Source organism: Camelus ferus, chromosome 16 (assembly GCF_009834535.1).
Source record: "Camelus ferus isolate YT-003-E chromosome 16, BCGSAC_Cfer_1.0, whole genome shotgun sequence".
NCBI lineage: Eukaryota > Metazoa > Chordata > Mammalia > Artiodactyla > Camelidae > Camelus > Camelus ferus.
The window spans coordinates 9,571,373-9,590,523 of NC_045711.1; the positions used below are offsets into that span (position 1 = coordinate 9,571,373).

The following is a 19,151-nucleotide window of genomic DNA, read 5'->3' on the forward strand; positions in this document are numbered from 1 at the left end:
TAAGTTGCTTTTCTGGAGGAGTTGCTTCAGCAGATGCTCTTCCTCATAAACAAACACACAAACAGCAAAGGTTGTATTCTTAACATCAGTGAAGGCTTGGAGAGTATACATGGGAACTTTCTCTCAATTACCACTATCCCTCCACTAGACTATAGATTGGTGGGGATTTCTCACTATAATCTCCTTTAATGTTCTTATTTCTACTGACGGATCCTTCCAGGCAGTCTAAGTTTTTTTCCTGTCATGTACCTCAAAACTCTTCCAGTTTTTATCCATTATCCAATTTCAAGACACTTGCACATTTTTAGCTATTTGTCACAGGAGAACCCCACTTTCCAGCACCCAAATACATATGGATTCCCTAGGGCTGCCGTGACAAAACCACAAACTGGTGGCTTACAACAATAGAAATTTATTACCTCACAGCTCAGGAACCCAGATGTCCAAAATCAAAGTTTTGGCAGAGCTGTTATCCCTCTGAAGCCACTGGGGAAAGATCTTCTCCAGGTCTTTCTCCTAGTCTCCTGGCTACAAGAATACCAGCTATATTAGATTAGGGCTCACCCTAATAACTTCATTTAACTTGATTGTCTCTGTAAAGACTCTGTTTACAAATAAGATCACATTTTGAGGTACTGAGGGTTAAGACTTAGACATATCTTTTGTGGAGGGACCAATTCAACCCTAAACATCAAGTCACTAGAGTTTGAGGAAATAATGCACAGTTCTTTTAGCAAAGTGCATTTTACGTGGTCGATATGTAAATTTAGAATTGGTATATAGTATACAAAATCTTAATTCTGAGTTTGCAACATGTGCATCAGGGGTCTGGGCCAACTGTGGCCTGCAGGACAAATATGGACTGCAACCTGTGTTTGTTAATAAGGTTTTATTGTAACACAGGCATGCTCATTTGTTTACATTTTGTCTGTGGCTGCTTTCACACTGCGACAGCAGAGCCGAGTAGTTGCAGCAGAAATTTGATGAACTGTAAAGTCTAAAATAGCTGCCCTTTAAAGAGGTTTAATGACTCCTGATTCGAATAATAACTCTCATTGAGTGTTTGCCATGCACTGGCTCTGTGCTCTATGGTTTACATACCATATGCTATTTATCTCTGCTTCCCCTTTTTAAAAAATGAGCGTACTGAACACCAAACAGTATAAAATTTTTGCCCAAGAGGCATATAGCTAGTAGAGCGTGGGACTGGAACTTGAATCCTTGTGGTTCCAGCCTCTCACTTGTTTTCTATGAAATTATATGTCCACAGTAATAAATTCCTTGCCAGCTGGGGTATAATAATAAATATATTTACTCTTTATAGTTAGTTCCAGGCACTTTGGAGCTCCTAAAACCTTGGAATTTCATGAGCGACAAGGTGTTAGAAATACCCTTTGTTTTAATGAGGTGACTCTGTGAGTTCTTAACTTCAGGATGAGGGCTAGCCACCACAAAGATCAAGACTTGATTAAAAGCTTGAACTTTCAGCCCCAGGTCCTGCCCTCTGGGAGGGGAGAGAAACTAGAGGTTGAGTTAATCACCAACGGCCACAATCATGCCTATGTAATGAAATCTCCATTAAAACCCCTCAAATGATGGGGTTTAAGGAAGTTCCAAATTCACAAACACATCCACATTCCTGGAGGGTGGTGCAGCCCAACTTCAGGGGACAGATTCTTGTTTGCTCATGACCCTCTGGATCTCTACCCATATACCTCTTAACCTGGCTGTTCATTTTGATCAACTGTCATAATTTATAACAGTAAGTATAGCATTTTCCTGAGTTCTATGAGTCACTCTAGCAAATTGTTAAACTTAGGGGTGGTACCCCCCGCTTTGTAGCCAGGAAGGACAGACGTGTCCATTACCTGGGGATCTGATACTTGAAACTGGTGACTGAGTGAGGACAATTTTATGGTACTGAACCCTTAAACCTGTGGGGGTCTCATGGTAAATCCAGGTGGTTAATGTTGACATTGAATTGAATTGTAAGCTACCCCACTGGTGTTAAAAAATTGGAAAATTGTTTGGTGTGAGAGAAAAAAAAGAACCTTCTCCTTACCTGGAATAAAATGTCACACTTAACCATGCTTACTTGTCCCTTATACTCTGCAACTGTTTTAAATATCTTGAGACACACCTAAATATATCATTTTCTTTTTTATTTTATTAGATGATATGTTTTGAACATATCATCTCCCAAACGTGTGAAAATGAAGCCACCTATATGTAAGCATATGAAACCCAAACATATAGTTTAGACAAAAGAAACCAAAAAAACAAAAACATATCTAAGAGGATGATTATTCAATCAGTAACTTGTCTGTCATGCTTCTGCAAAGGATCATCAGTTGTGAGAACATATGTAATATCTTCTTCATAAATTCAAACTGTTGTCCTTTAAAATGTTTATTCTTTTATTTAATGAAGATTGAGGGACAAAAAAATGCCAGGTACATGTTTTAGGTCCTGGGTAAAAGACAATTGTCACTTAGACTGTCCTTCCAGAACTCAGAGTTCATTTGGAGACATAGAGGGAGAGAGGTTAATTATAAAACAGTGGGATAGGAGTTGCACCATAGCCATATTTAAAGAGCCTTTGGACTATGGGGGGAAGAGGTAAGCAACTTGACATTGAAGGGAACATAAGGAACTTTGTCATATGTAAGTACGCTATATCTTCCTGACAATTAGCAACGAAAGTGACTAATAACAGAGACCCAAATTCCAAAGACCTGAAAAATGTAAGGCTAAAGATAGAAGCTAAATTGTAACTGTAATTAGTGAACCAACTACTAAATCGCTTACTGATTACCATAATTATTCAAAGTTCCATCTTACATATTCAAATTCACAGGTAGTATCTTTGACTATTTAATTGCTGAATGAATGTTTACATCTTGTAATTTTAGTTTCTTTTTTTCTAGTTTTATTGAGATATGATTGATGTATAACATTGTGTAAGTTTAAGGTGAACAAAGTATCAAAATTCCATTTTTAATAAAAAACACACAACATGAAATTTCAAAGGGAAATAAAAACATTTTAGAAAATGAGCCAATAGAGACTTGAATCATATTCATCTTTAAACATTATTAACCTTAGAAGATTTGTATTTAGATTATTCTAGGGTTTAAATGAATTAATGAATTAATACCTAAGATTATTTTATAACCTTGACTGAATTTTTTAAATTGTTAATAATAATAGTTTGAAGAAAGTTCTGTTAATTTATAATTTAAAAAATAATAGAAAGATAAAGAAAATATATTTATACATTTTTATATGAAATTAAGTTTTAGAAGCTGTGTATAACTCACTTTTGGTGACTGTGAATACATACATATATAATACAATATAATATCAGTTACCCCAACTCTAACATCTGGTGTGTCGTCTCGTGGATGAAAAATTATTGCCCACCATCTGATTCTACAAGGATGAAGTCACTAGCCACTGTAGTTGCTAACCTTCAACACATCCTGAAAGAAGTTCAGGACCGAAATTAGGAATGAAACACTCTGAGCTCTGGGAAAAGCTGTCAAAACAGCCCTTCAGATAAATATTTTTAGGAGAACATTTCATGAGACCAATTTCTTGCACCTTCTCACATCTAGAAAATCACTAAAATCATTAACAGAGAATCTGCTCCTTGTGACTAGCAGCAAACTTCTGCCAAAATATGTGCTTGATTGCATGTACCCCCCTTCACCAAAATTACATGTGTACTGAAGTCCCCACCTTCTTCTTTGGAGCAGATCCTCAGAGCTCTCCAAGATGCTGTCTTCTGGGCTATAGTCCTCATTTTGTCCCCAATAAAACTTGACTCACAACTCTCACATTGTTCATTTTTTCTCAATTGATAGTTTTTATAAGGTACCTGTATTGGGTAAAAAATAAAAATTAGTTCATAGATAGCTTAATTAATTAATGCCTTAATAATCACACATTTCCAGTGAAGGAGAAGATGGAATATATCATCTTGGTTTACAAGTAAAAAAATAAAGGAAACAAAAAAATATATACAAAAGAAAAAAAAAGCAATTTGTCCAAAGTCATAAAGAAAAGAATGACAGAGTTAGAATTTTCCTAAGGCTCCCCTGGCTCAAACTCTCCTGCTCAGCAGTTTAATTAATCAATCAGAATGCTTCAGAAAGAGAGAGAGAGCACAGATAACCCTATATTGAATTTTAAAAATACTATTTCTGAACAGAAGGCTGATATAAATTTAGTAGTGTTATTTTTTTAAGCGCACATATGTCTTGGTTTTGTTTTGTTTCATTTTGTTTGTTTTTGTTTCATTATAAGCTACATCTGAGTAGGTTTAAGAAAATACCTTTAAAAGGAAGCCTTTAAACAGTCAACTTCCAGGTATATGTCTCATCAAAATTAAAGTATTATAATCCCAGGGAATTTTGATGAAGTCACCGTCTTTTTAAAAAAATAATTTATTGAAGTGTAATTGATTTACAATGTTAGTACAGCAAAGCAATTCAGTTATACATATACATATATTTTTTTCATTATATATTAGGATAAGAATTTGAACATATTTCCCTGTGTTATACAGTAGGTCCTTGTTGTTTATTTTTATATATATTATATATATTTTATTTATATATATGTTATTTATATATACACATGAAGTCAAGACAAAGACAACATTGTTCTAGAGTGACTGAGACCTAGTTTTGAATCAAGTTTTCCAGATGGCGCTTAACTCAACATAACTGAGTCAAGTCAACAGGTGTTTTCCTATGTATCTCACTTTTTTACCTTCAAATAAATGCAAAAAAAAAAGTTAACGTTTACTGATTACACTTATTCTAAATGAAACATGGATATTTGATAAATGTAATTAATAATATGAATAATTCTCTTTACATATTAGGCATTTCTTTGAAGTTATTATGTTCTGTAAATGTTAAAACTAAGGATGGAAATGTGGGATCAAAAGAACCATAGGAATATACTTCTTATATTACAGGATTCCATTTGCTCCACTTACAGATGCTCTCTTCAACTTCAGCCCATTTCAAATGATCTGTTCCTCAAACTTAGATTTCTACTCAGAGTTCTCATTCATCTGTTTCAATTTCACTACTCTGGATACGTGCATCTCCTTTCCTTATTAGCCTCGCTCCTGACCTCAGGCTCTGACTCCACTCAGCTATGCTATATGATTTCAGTCTACACATTCAGCCAGTATTTATGCTCATTTGATCTTGATTCAGCCCACTTTTGTCCATTCAATTCTGAACCTGGAAACATGTCATGAATAGGTGGTTTCTTGGCTAGACTCCCTGATGGCAAAATTCAACTCATTATTCTTGCCACCCTCTTACACTTGTATCATGCTGTATTAATGAACTATCAAGACAAAATGATAAGATAATAGCTCAGATAGGAAAAAATATTAATTATTTTGTTTGCATCATATGGCATCCTATTTATAATTCTCCTATTCTTCCAAATATAGGGGAGCAAAATTTATCACCACAAAATGTCTCTTTGACAAGCAGATTATTTAAAGCTGAAAACAATCAAGGCTGAAAAGATTAAGGAAGAAACTGAATTTCCTCCTAATTGCCTGAAGAATTTAATTGTTTTCTCTTTCTTTTTTTTAATTGAATTATAGTCAGATTACAATGTCGTGTTAATTTCTGATGTACAGTATAGTGATTCAGTTATATATAAATATATACATATATATACATATATACATATAAATGTATATATATACATTTCTTTTAATATTATTTTTTATTATAGGCTATTATAGGATACTGAATATAGTTCCCTATGCTATACAGTAGGACCTTGTTGTTTATCTATTTTAGTTATAGTACTTTGTATCTGCAAACCTCAGACTCCTAATTTATCTCTCCACCTTCCCCCTATAGTAACCATAAGTTTGTTTTCTATGTCTGTGATTCTGTTTTTGTTTTGTAAAAAAGTTCATTCATGTCAATTTTTAGATTCCACATTTAAGTAATATCATATGATATTTTTCTTTCTCTTTCTGGCTTACTTCATTTAGTATGACAATCTCCAGCTTCATCCATGTTGTTGCAAATGACATCATTTTATTCTTTTATATGGCTGAGTAGCATTCCATTGTATGTATATTCCACCTTTAATTTATCCAGTCATCTGTCGATGGACATTTAGGTTGCTTCCATGTCTTGGTTGTTATAAATGGTGCTGCTATAAACACTGAGGTGCATGTATCTTTTCATATTAGAGTTCCCTTTGAATATGTGCCTAGGAGTGGGATTGCTGGATCATAGGGTAAGTTTATTTTTACTTTTTTAAGGAATCTCTGTACTGTTTTCCATAATGGCTGCACCAAACTGCATTCTCACCAGCAGTGTAGGAGGGTTCCCTTTTCTCCACACCCTCTCCAGCATTTATCATTTGTGGGCTTTTTATTGATGACCATTCTGACTGGTGTGAGGTGATATCTTATTGTAGTTTTATTTGCATTTCTCTGATGATTAGCAGTATTAAGCATTTGTTCATGTTCCTACTGGCCATTTGTACGTCTTCACTGGAGAAATGTTTGTTTAGATCTTCTGCTCATTTTTGGATTGGGTTTTTTTTTTTTTTCATTGTTGAGTTGTATGAGCTATTTATATATTCTGGAAATTAAGCCTTTGTATGTTATATCATTTGAAAATATTTTCTCCCATTCAGTAGGCTGTCTTTTTGTTTGGTCTATAGTTTCCTTTGTTGTGCAAAAGCTTATAAGTTTAACTAGGCCATTTGTTTAGTTTTGCATTTATTTTCATTGTCTGGGTAGATAGCCCTAAGAGAACACTGCTAAGATATATGGCAGAGAATGTTGTTTTATGTTTTCTTCTAGGGGGCCTATAGTGTCTTGTCTTATGTTTAAGTCTTTAAGCCATTCTGATTTTATTTTTGTGTATGGTGTGAGGGAGTGTTCTAACTTTACTGATTTACATGCTGCTGTCCAGTTTTCTTAACACCATTCGCTGAAAAGACTGTCTTTTCTCTGTTGTATATTCTTTCCTCCTTTATCAAAGATTAATTGACTGTAAGTATGTGGGTTTATTTCTGAGCTCTCTATTTTGGTCCATTGATCCATATGTCTGTTTTTGTGCCAATATCACACTGTCTTGATGACTGTAGTTCTGTGGTGTTGTCTGAAGTCTGGGAGCGTTATTCCTCCAGGTTCATTTTTCTTTTGCAGTATTATTTTGGCAATTCTGTTTTTGATGTGTTTTTTTTGGGGGGAAGAGGGGTATTCCATATATATTTTAGAATTCTTTGGTCTCATTCTGTGAAAATTGCCCTGTGTAATTTGATAGGGATTGCATTAAATCTGTACATTGCTTTGGGTAGTGTGGCTGTTTTAACAGTATTAATTCTTCCAATCCAAAATCATGGGATATATTTCCATACAGAAACTACTAGGACTGATAAGAGAATTTAGCGAGGTAGCAGGGTACAAAATTAACATACAGAAATCTGTTGCATTTCTTTACACTAACAATTAAATATCAGAAAAGAAACGTTTAAAAAAAAATACCTTGTAAAATTACATCAAAAAATAAAATAAAATACTTAGGAATAAACCTGACCAAGGAGGTGAAATACTTGTATGTAGAGAACTACAAAACATTGATTAAGGAAATTAAAGATGATTTAAAGAAATGGAAAGCTATCCCATGCCTGAACTATGTAGATAGAGGGCTTGTTACAGGAGTAGATCTATCACCAGAGATAGCTGCAAAGAATATGTGTTAGTTGTGGTGTGGGAAATCCTTAGCGATCAGAGACCATTCTGAGACCCATTGTCTCTGCCTGGCCCACCAAACATTTATTTACCGAATATTTACTTTTCCATCTTCATATGGATTGCTTTCCTCCCCTTTGAAGTCCCATATCACTACCCTCAACATCCTCTTTTGTCTTTAGCTGAAGATGGCATTTAAGATGAAGGTCTTCAGGCTTTTGAGTGAGTTACTCAGTTTTCCTGGGGCTCTTCCACTGTATACATAGTATTAAACTTTTATTTTTCTCCTGGCAATCTGCCTTCTGTCATCTTAGCTGCCAGCCAAAAGAACAAAGATTGAAAAGAGGGGAAATTTCCCCACCCCCACACTAAACATATACAGGTTTGAATTTAGAGTTTTTGTTTTATTTCAGTATTATTGCCTCCCAATAAATGACACATTTTTATCCTTCATGAATATATTTGAATTTCAAAATTTTTAATTTTTACAACATGGACTTAAGCAAGTTATCTCGTTAGCTATTGTAATTTAAGGATGATTTAAAAATCAAAATACCCTCCCAAAAAATGGGTACACATTTTTGTTTTTATTATTTACATCTTAGATTTATGGTTATGTAATAAATTTACCTCATTTATTTATAAAAGTTATTTCCATATATGTTACATATTAAATAGCCAAAATGATTACCAAAGGAAGCTATCAATCTTATTACAGACTTTCAGAAACCAAATCATAACCAAAAGAGACTGATTTATTGATTACCTTTTCTTACATTATTTGTATCTCTACTAGGTATTTTCTATAAAAATGTGGGTGCTGTTCCTTTGCATAATTTCTCAGAATTCTATTTTATTCTAAGATGTTCCCCCTTTGCATGTTTATCCTTTTTTTTAGGCAAAGAGTGTTGAAATGTAGAGTTCAAGAAAGATTTCTAATTTAAACACTCTACAGAGGTAATAAGTATCACTGAATATAATATATTTATGTAAATTTCTATGCTAGGATTTGAGCATAAAATCTGTATACATTTCAGTTATTAGCATCTCTTTCTGGGAATAAAGCAAAGGATGGATCATCCATCAGAGAGAGTCTGATTACAAATCTCAGACATTTTCTCCATTTTTAACACCCAACTTCTTACAATCTACTATTCTAAAATGGCCAAGTTCCCCTTGTTGCTGAAAGATTGGACCCCATTCCTGAGGAGCCAAACTGACACTCAGAGACAGGGTCTTGGAGCTTAGAAGAAAAGAGACAGCTTAATTACTTTCCCAGGGAAAGAGGACTCACAGCAGGTTAGTTCCTTCAAAACTGTGAACCCACCTTGGTGGTGGTGTAGGGGGATTATATAGCCATAGCTCAAACAATAAATAATCAACAGATTTATAAGACTTAGAATGGCATCCAATTCTATAGAAGCAAGTGGTTGTCAGTTTTTTGATCTCTTTATCTCATAAGTGCCCAAGGTGTGGTCTTCTTTATATTTAGCCTACTTTGTAAGGTTACAGTTCTGTGACCTCTTTGGAGAACAAATCAGAAACCAAGTATGATTATTGCTTTTGATTACTGGAATAAAGCAGAAATAGTAAAATTAACAGCTTTAGTTTTAACTATGGGCCTGAAACTGTGAGTAGCAACCGGTCAGGCAGATTAGTTGACCATTTTAAGAGCAAGCATAAGAATAAGCCATTTGTTGGCCTAAATGTGGCAATTTTATCAATCCTCCTTCACCCTGAGGTATAATGCTCCTTTCTAAATGTATATTGTATATAGAGACAACTAGTAAATCCAACAGAGATATAAGCGAGAAAAATAAACACTATTTTATTTGGTGTATTTAGAGAGGTTAATCACAACAAATAATTACAATTACACTGTGACACACATTGTACTTTAGAATGAACAGTGTGTGGAACTCAGTAAGTATGCCTGAAGAGGTCAGAGATTTCAGAGAATGTGACATTTTAACTTAAAAAAATCTCAGCCTTTATTCTGATAAGAATTTGCAATCATTTCTAGTATGAATTTTTTAAATTATTGCATTTTACTGTCACTGGAGAATAACATGATTGAAAGGAAATGAGAGATATCAGGACGGGGCAGGAAAATGTCAGAGAGCAAAGCAGATCCACCAAATCTTTTCCTATCCACGTGTTACTGAACAAAATTTTGTGTGCCCGATGCACAATAAGTCTAAACAAACAGATACATCGGAGATTGGAGGAGAGAAAGGTTTATTGCAGGGATAAAGAAGGAAGGTGCGTGTCCCACACCCCCAAAACTCAAATTCCCTGAAAATTTTGGAGGAAAAGTTTTATAGGCAAAATTTGGGTTGAAGGCATCAGGGTGGGATTTTCTTCAGATTGGCTAGTGGGGAGGTAATAGGGCGGTGCTCCAGGAATCTTGTGCTCAGCCTCAAGTTACCATCCTCCACCAGTTCCTGCAAAAGAGCTCAAAGGTGTTGATTGTTATGTATATTCCTTGAGGAAGAACAAGGACCCTGCCCCAAGGCTGTGCTATTGTTTCTTGACTGTTCCTCCCTTATTCTGCATTCCCTCCCTTTTCTGACTAGCAACAATTTGAATCTTCCTTTTGAAACTCAGGAAAGGTCAAGGAGGCTGAAAGAAACCTATGCCCTACTAACAAAAAATGGGGAACATGGAAAGGATTTGTATCAGGGAGCTCCCCATAGGGTTGTGCTGTTTCACATCGGGAGCTCTGGAATGCACGCTGTCTGATAGAAGAGTATTGCACTAGGAGAAAATGTCAAGGACCTTGTACCACTGTTAGGTGGTTAGATAAGTGGGGGCACTGGGCAGATAAGATAACAGTATGCCCACCTTCAGCATAAGGGTGCATTACTTCTTCTAAATGAATGCCAGTAAGAAACCGGTCAGAACCCAACATCCACAACTGCATGGTAGCAACTGGACCTAAGTAGGTATGACTCAATGCTCATTGTAATATAATTAGCATTGTGGTTTAGGTCCCCGTCGTGGGTTTTTCTTTGTGCACCATAAGTAAGACCATGGGGAAAGGGGGCAAATATGACTAAGCACTCCAGGGGCAAGAGCTGTCAATTAATCAAGAGAACATCTCTAAGCAAGGGCATAAGACAGGGGACTAAACAAAGACCACAGCCGTCTGCCCTTGGATCAGCCCACCTCCTCTTCTTAGAGGTGTACTTTTGCTCTGCTAATAAATTGTTTCAAATCTTTTGCTACCCAATGCTTTGTCTCTCATGAATTCTTATCTTTTGGATATGACAAGAACTGGGGGTCTTTTCCCTTCCCCTTTTGGGGTAACACCACCACCTTGCTCAGTTGTTAGCCAAGAGGATGCCTCCAGAATAGCATGTCATAGGCTGCCACAACCTCTCTTACTCACTGACCAGAGTCCAGCCCAAGAATAAAGTGACCTTATCTTGAAAACTAAGGCTGACCCAGAAAAGCTACCAGCTGGAAGCTGTCAACTAGATTCTTCTCCCCAGATCTGGGAAGTGGGAGCTTTCTTGAAGGGGACTCTGAGTATCATGACTGCATGTCTGTCACAGCACTTAAAGGAGAGGTTAAATAAATATAATGTGAAACACACCAATTACTGCAGTGAATTTGGTTAATATAGTAATAATTACTTTATATGGTGAAAAAGAGCAGAATTTGCCACCCAAAAATATGTCTCTTTGGCTTTAGGATTATCTTGAGCTGGTTATTTTTAAGAAACAGTAGACGGAGGAGATAACTAGTAGAAGATAACCCTTTGTAGGATAAAATAATATGTATAAGGAAAAATCTCTGTTTGTGAGGCTGTCTTCCAACTATACCAGAAAGAAGAAGGTGACTAAATCTCTAGCAACTTATTAGTGGAGAAGGCAATGACCTAAATCTACACATCAGGCTTATCCTTACTTACTGTGATTCCTCTGCTAGCCACCCACAACAGGTTCCCCCTGCCCCACCAACATCTTTTGCTTTCAGCTGGAGATAGTATTTAAAAGGTGGTGGCTTGAGCCATTTCAAGGAGCAACTCAGTTTTCCTTGGTATCTTCCATGTATGCAGGATATTTGCTTTTTCTGTTTGCTTTTTCTCCTGTTAATCTATATTTTATTATGGGGGGTGTCTCAGCCAAAAATCTAGAAGGGTAAAGGGAAAATTATTTTTCCTCCTCTACAATAGTGTACCATAAACCATCATCTACTTGATGATTTTAACTGTTTGGTTAGCTTTTATTTGCTGTTGTTTTACTGGCATAGCTGATTTTATCTTGAATTTGTAAAGTCATTGGTGAACTCAGCTTGGGCCCAGATAGAAAAAGTAAAGTATGGACACACAGGTGATGGATTTGAGACAGGCCACCCCAAAATATGCCATGTTAGCATGTTGATTATTTTGAATTAAACTTACTGAAGAAACAGCCAATGCCAGAAGGACACGTTGACCCTCCTTTGTGCCCCTAAATGCAGGAAATAAATCTTCCATGTGAAAGGTACCCTCCCTGCCCTGGGAGGTAGAGGAATACCCTTATCACTAGGGAGAGCTGAAAAGGCCATATAAACAAGCCTTGTTACTTCTGCACTAATTTACTACCCAAGCCCAAACTTCTTTCTCTGGTCAACTCTTCACCTTTGTTGTTGTTATTTTGTCAAAAATATGTAAGAGTTCCTGCTTTGATCACCTCTTCAAGTCCCACGTTTCTATGAGCTCCCTTAGGTACAAATTAAATTTGTTTTTCTCTTATTAACCTGTTTTATGTCAATTTAATTATTAGACCATCCAAAAAACCTAGAAGAGAAGAAAGGAAAAGTTTTCCTACCTTACACAGATGACTTGGTTTCCATGGAAAAATAAACACATTCTATTGTGGCCTTTGCTAGCCTGGACCAGTAAGCTGTGCTTATTTTTAGCTTACTGAAATTCTATCATATCCTTTCCTTACCCTTGACTCAGTAGAGTCAGATGGTGCAAATAAGAGCCACATAATGCGTGAGGGACACTGGAGATATTCCAGCAACATTAATCTCTGAGCTTTCTGCCAACAACAAAAAAAAAATGGAGGACACCTAAGTAGCCATGAGGGAAACAGATTTATGAGACACTTGAACTAGAACTCCTTAAAGTTAAACCCAGATTAAAGTTACAATCATCTCCTTGAGAAAAAGAGTGATCTTTCAATCTTTTGAAAATGCCCCTGCACCTTTTTCCAGTATTTTCCATTGGCTAAGAACTGTTTCAGTTTCTTAGGAAAAAGAACTGAAACAGGAGTAGGAAAAGTCCTAGCTGTGATGTGATAGAAAAGTACTGGAGTTACAAGACCTGCAATCAAACCTATCTTTGTGGCTAAATAGCTATATGACTGTGAATAAATCAGGTAAAATGTTTAGGTCTCAATTTTGTCATAGACAAAATGTTAACAGTATCTCACAGCGTAATTTTCTTAGTCAAAAGGCCTAATATATATGAAAGGGTCTTGAAAATACTCAGTCTTCTTAAAAATATAAGATATTAATGGGAAAACCTGACTGAGAGAGATGCAAAAATATTTGCTGCAGTATAGTTAGGGGAGAAATGAATAGAGATTTTGCCTCTACTATCCCTATGAAATAGAGCAGAAATATTCTACTCTCCAAGCTGGTCTCCCTCCTGTATAGCTGTTCTCATCCGAAATCTACATTATTCAAGATCCAGCACAAGTCATTCCTCCTCTATAATATTTCTCTGCTCATCTAAACTCTGTCCCCTTATTAATTTCTTAAATCTTTATGCTAAGTTGTTACCTTATACTATTAATTTATTTTTACCAATTGTAACTGAATGGCACAAGGGGAAAATGCTGTACTACTTGACTTGAATCAGGAGAGAAGGGCTTTTTGTCCCAGTTCATCTATTTTTTTTTTTTTTATGTTTTTGTCTTTGTTGTTGTTACAAAATAAGAAGCATAAACAAGATAACTACCAAGATACCTTTCTGCTAGGGAAAAAAATGCACACATATTACTCTACTGCTTAGTGTTTCTGTCACCCCAAAAGGGGAAGGGAAAAGACCTCAGTTCTTGTTATACCTGAAAGATAAGATTTCAGATGGGAGATGGTGCATTGTGTAGCAAAAGATTTTAAAGGATTTATTTAGGAAAGGAAATAAGGAGGCAGGCTGATCCAAGGGAGGAAAAACAGTGATCTTTGGCCCTTTCTCTTATATCCTTGCTTAGGGGTTGTCTTTTGATTGATGGATGGAATGCTTAATCATGTTTGTTCCCTTTGCACATGTCCTTACCCCTGATGCACACAGGAAAACCCGTGGCAGGTGTGGCCCTAACTGCAATGCTAATTATATTACAATGAGCATTGGGTCATGTCTGGTTAAGTCCTTTTCACAATTGAGCAGTTGCAGCTATCAGGTTCTTACTGATTTCTTGCTGGCATTCATTTAGAAGTAAAGTCCCTTGATGCTGGAGATGGGCATAACACCATCTTCCAGACCATCCTCCCTCTCCTCCACATTTCTGCCCAGTGGCCCCACTTATCTAACTACCTAACATTGCCTCCTGCGGAAAAAGCCTCTGTGTGTGTGTGTGTGTGTGTGTGTGTGTGTGTGTTTTCCCCTGAAATGCTCTTGGAGACATATATATTTTCAATTTCACACCCTGTTTTTTAACTCCTGCAATCATATTAGAAAGTAAAAATGAAATCTCTATTGGCAAAGTGTTCCTGCTTAAGGATAAATTCTGAAAGTCCACCATAAAGACTGAAGCCATTTCTCCATGCCTTATGTGAGCCAGTAACTCAACCTTAAATAGCTAACATTTTACTAAGATCCACTCGCACAATTCTTCATATTGATTGTAAAAAATTTAAGGCATTTCATTTTCTCTGACTCACAGAGTGTGAATATAATGATCAAAATTGTAAGTCAAAATGAATAGATTATGTAATTCTTTTAATGTGTTCCAAGCTACTGTAATTTAATTTTTTTTCTCTAAGCAAAATGATTCAATATAGGTTGCTAATTTTAACCTGATTTAGGATTCATGAGGCAAATTAATACACATTCACTCTGTTTCAGCAATGTTCACTAGGCTATTTTACCCCTTTAAACATTTCTGGACTTCATGGGCCAATCCCAAATCTTAGGGAACCTCCACTATATGCAGTCACTCTCTCGTTTCACCCTTAGGACAGTTAGAGACTCTGGCTTTGTTATAGCCATTGGAAATTGAGTGTTCCCTTAGAGTAGTTCTCTAATTTCTACATGTGAAGAAACAAGAGTAAGCACAAGACATTATCTTACCATTTTGCTCTAACTTCAAAGTGTTATGACTTTGCTAGTGAGGCATTTGACTATTAATACCTACCTGCACTAGGAAGATGTACTGTGCTCCTGTCCTTCTGTCCATGAAATGCTATGTAGGTATTGTCTCCAATATGTATGCAGACACTAATAAGTTTATTTGTTCATGGAACACGATCTTCATTTTACCTTCAGCAATCACTAATTATTCCTAATTTATTTCCATAGTTATGATCCAAGCCTAAAAGTCAGCCAATTATTTGCTGGCATTAGATGGATACCTAAATTCATATCTGATTAAGTTGGCTTGTTCTGCTTTATCATCAGTGGACAGTTATTTACCCATCCACTGGGCATTTTTCACCCCTTTTTCCCTTCCTTTCTTCCTTCTTCCTTTTTTTTTCTCTCTCTTTTTTCTTTCTCTCTTTGCATCTATACAAATGTGTTAATGCATTTGAGAAGCAAAGTGGCATATAGTTTCCTGGCATTCAATCTAAGCTTAGAGCATTTTGACCTTGAATACTGCCAAGACTTTCCCATGTGCCTTGGGTCCAGGTGTGGTTGCTAAGATACACATTATTAATCTTCTAATAAAAAAATTAAGGGTCAGGGTGTGAAGAAATATGTTTACTAAGGAGTCTTGGTTATGGATGTTTGGAATTTGGAATGCCTCATGTGATTAGAAATATTTTAACTTTCTCAATTGTTTTTCTTCTTGCTTTTTTATATGATAAAAGTCCTCAGTTCAAGGAAAGAAAGCTGCATTTTTTCTTATAAATTGCAGAATATTATTTTTTGAATTATTTTATTACATAGTCCTTTATGTCATATGACATATTCTTTCCAAAAATTGATATAACTTTTAATAAAAGTTGAATTCCTACAAAGAATACATTTTTAAAATACACAAAAGAAGTAAAAATAAGAAGAAAGAAATGTTAGATTACTGTAAGTGATGTAATCAGCAATTAACTTTGACCCTCAGCTTTCTGAACCTTGAAACATACAGGTAAACTTATTAAATTATATATTTCTAATGGTTTCATAAAAGGAATCTTATTGTTTATGAAGAAAGGGAGACATTTTCATGAAAATAAATCCCTTAATCTTTGTTTAAGAGGGGCATAGTGAATGTCATAATGGACAATATAGCCTGATTTTATGGTGCCAGTATAAACAGTGGCCACACTGAATTCCACCCATCCCCACAGGAGGCATACCTTAAATATTTGCTGAACTAGTTTCAGTTCCTAATCTCAATGCTTGGTCCTGGCTCAGCACAGAAGCTTGGACTTGCACTATCTCTTCTTGGTGTGTTTACAACTGATTATTAATAGTCTTCAGCCTCACACTATACTCCATTCTACTGTTACAATGGAGAGAGCACACTTTTGAGTCCATCAAACCCAGCTTTGAGTCCTAGCACCACCATTCATTGGTTCTCCGCCTTGGGCAAATTACTTATCTTCTTTATTCTTTATTCATCTATACACAAGCCTCGAAATAGTCTCTACCTCATAGAGGTTGAACATTAAATTTAACAATACAGTGCATATGAAAGATACAGGACAATGCCCAACTCACCATAATCACTAGATAAATGCTAAGTGTCAATATTTTAATTTTTCTAAAATTCAAATCTGAATATACCTCTCCTTATTAAAATGCCAATAATTCTCAGTTGCCAACAGAATGAAATACCAACTCCTAAGCATGGCATACAGAGTTCTCCATGAGCAAGCTCCTTCTTAGTGCTCATAGTACTTGGTCCCTGCTTTCTTTTCATATCAACCACACGACCATTGTCATTCATAGTCCCTAATCCCGTGCTATTTTGATGTGGCAGACTCAGCCTTAAATATCTGTTCCCTAAACTTCCAGGTTCAGGATAATTGTCCTTTTCCTTGTCTCTCTTTAATTCATATATTTCTATAATTATACTTTTCATACTTAGACTTGTTTATACCATGATCTCTAAACTGTTACATCATATGCCTGCATCAGTATAATTTTAAATTTTTTCTAGTATCTGAACATTTGTCTTTCTGACATAATTTTATGTACAACTATAAATATATTTGTACTATATAAAATGTGCACCAAATTGCCATTTAAAAGGATGAGATAAAAATATAAACAGAAATTTTAATCTTTTGTTTGTTGAAAACTTCAGTGTCAAACCCTGTTCTGGAAGCCATTGGTGTATATGACTATAAAGTCCTGGAGAACAGATTTTGTTTTTAACCTCAATGCTCTGCCTAGTGTTCGGCTTTATTGTCAGCCTTAAATAAATACTGTTTGTAGAGTGAGTGAATTAATGAATAATCTTTATTTATATTGATGATGATGAAGGACAAAGTATTTCAGTGGGGATACATAAAATGATCACTGGTTTATAACTTTATGGCTCTCTAAATTGTTCAATAGTTAAAGCTCAGAGTATCTAGATGGGTGGATAATTAATAATAAAATAGCAAGAATAATAGGTCATATTTATTGAGCAACTGTTATAGACCATGGAAGGAATAGAAAACATATCTCTTAATTCATCTTTTAAAAATAACAGGTATCTTTTTTCTACAGTAAAAATATTTATTGACACGGAAGAAAAGGAATTTGAGTAGTAAAGTTGAAATTGAAAAAAAAAATCCTGGAATGCGGATAATATGATTTCTTAATTAAAGGGTGATCCAAATAGTATATATGCAGATTTACAGATAATGACTACTACTACTATTAATAATAATAAAACATCAACACCAGAAGTTTACTGTTTACTTCCTCTTTACCAAGAACTGTTTTAAATCACTTTACATCTGTTAGTTACTTTAATCTTCACCCAACTCTATGGGTTAATTAATATTGCCTCCTTTTTACAGATAAAATTTAAGGCATAGAAGGTTTTAATAGACTGTTCAAGATGACAGAGCTAGGAAGTGGTGCAACTGAGGTTTGAATTCAGGCATTCCTGGCTACAGAGCCTATAATTGTAATGATTATTCCATACTACCTTGAATGCATCTTATTCAAATACTTCTAGAATTAATGAATGGTATGGAAAAGCAAAACAGGGCAATATGTGCTCAATAATAGAGATCTGAATTTTAAGTGACTGAATGTATATGCTAGGATCCAGACCCTTTTAAAATTGAACCATACAATTAGTTTCTTGTGTTCTAAAGACTTAGATGAATACATAAAATGGGTGAAAGCATGTATGCATGTTCAAAGGGCTTCTCTTTATCTGTTTTTGATAGCTGACAGAATAGTGAAAATTGCTGCTTAAGTCTCTATGTAATGACTTAATCAAGTGAGATATCCCTTTGCTGTGGTAATTATTATTATGGCACCATGGAACTTAAATAATTGGATTTATTTTTGGCCATTTTATTAGCAGTCAGATAAAGTTCTCTATTGCTATGAATGGTAACACACTATGATATTATGTTACAACTGAAAAGTAATTATCTTTATTGGACAATATCAAATATATCAAGTTAAAGGTCAGTGGTATGTAAACTTTATTACTGGAATTTAAAATGCCCCTTTTTATTACACTACATGTACACAGCACCTTTAGCTGAGTGTTGTACTTTAGCTAGAATATAAATTAATAAATAAAAATATGCTATTAAGAGTATAAGAAATATAATTATAAAGATGTTACATTCCTACCTCAGTTGAAATATACATTGATTATTTTCTGTTAAATTGTTATGAAATATTCTATGCTTTCAAAAATGCAGCAAGCTTTACCCATGAGTAGTTCACTTGTCTATCAACTTTTATAATTTACAAATCTTGAGCTCAAAATTGATATTGGCTTCACCTTTCAGGAGACCATGGATCCACTGGCCTGGTAAAGCTAGAATATCTCCCATCCAGGTAAAATATAAGTCAGGATCTTTGATTTTAATAACTGGAGTGCTGAACTAGGTCAAAACAGATACAAAGAAGCAGACAAGGCTCAAGGTATGGTATAGTTGTCCTTTTATGAGTAATAAAATATAGCCCTACTGGCATGCTATTTAGTGATAGGCAACTCAAGACTACTTTAATTAAGAAAGCTATCCAAGAAATTACAACCTCTTCCAACCTCCAATG

General features: G+C 35.2%; 1 long non-coding RNA gene across 1 annotated transcript; it reads right to left on the bottom strand.

Moving 5' to 3' along the window:
- Positions 1 to 419: 419 nt before the first annotated feature.
- LOC116669288 lies at positions 420 to 12,662 on the bottom strand. Its single transcript, XR_004326651.1, has 3 exons — positions 12,577 to 12,662; positions 3,742 to 3,880; positions 420 to 528 (listed from the first exon to the last, which is right to left on the bottom strand). It is a non-coding gene; the product is annotated as an uncharacterized LOC116669288 (long non-coding RNA).
- Positions 12,663 to 19,151: the final 6,489 nt, after the last annotated feature.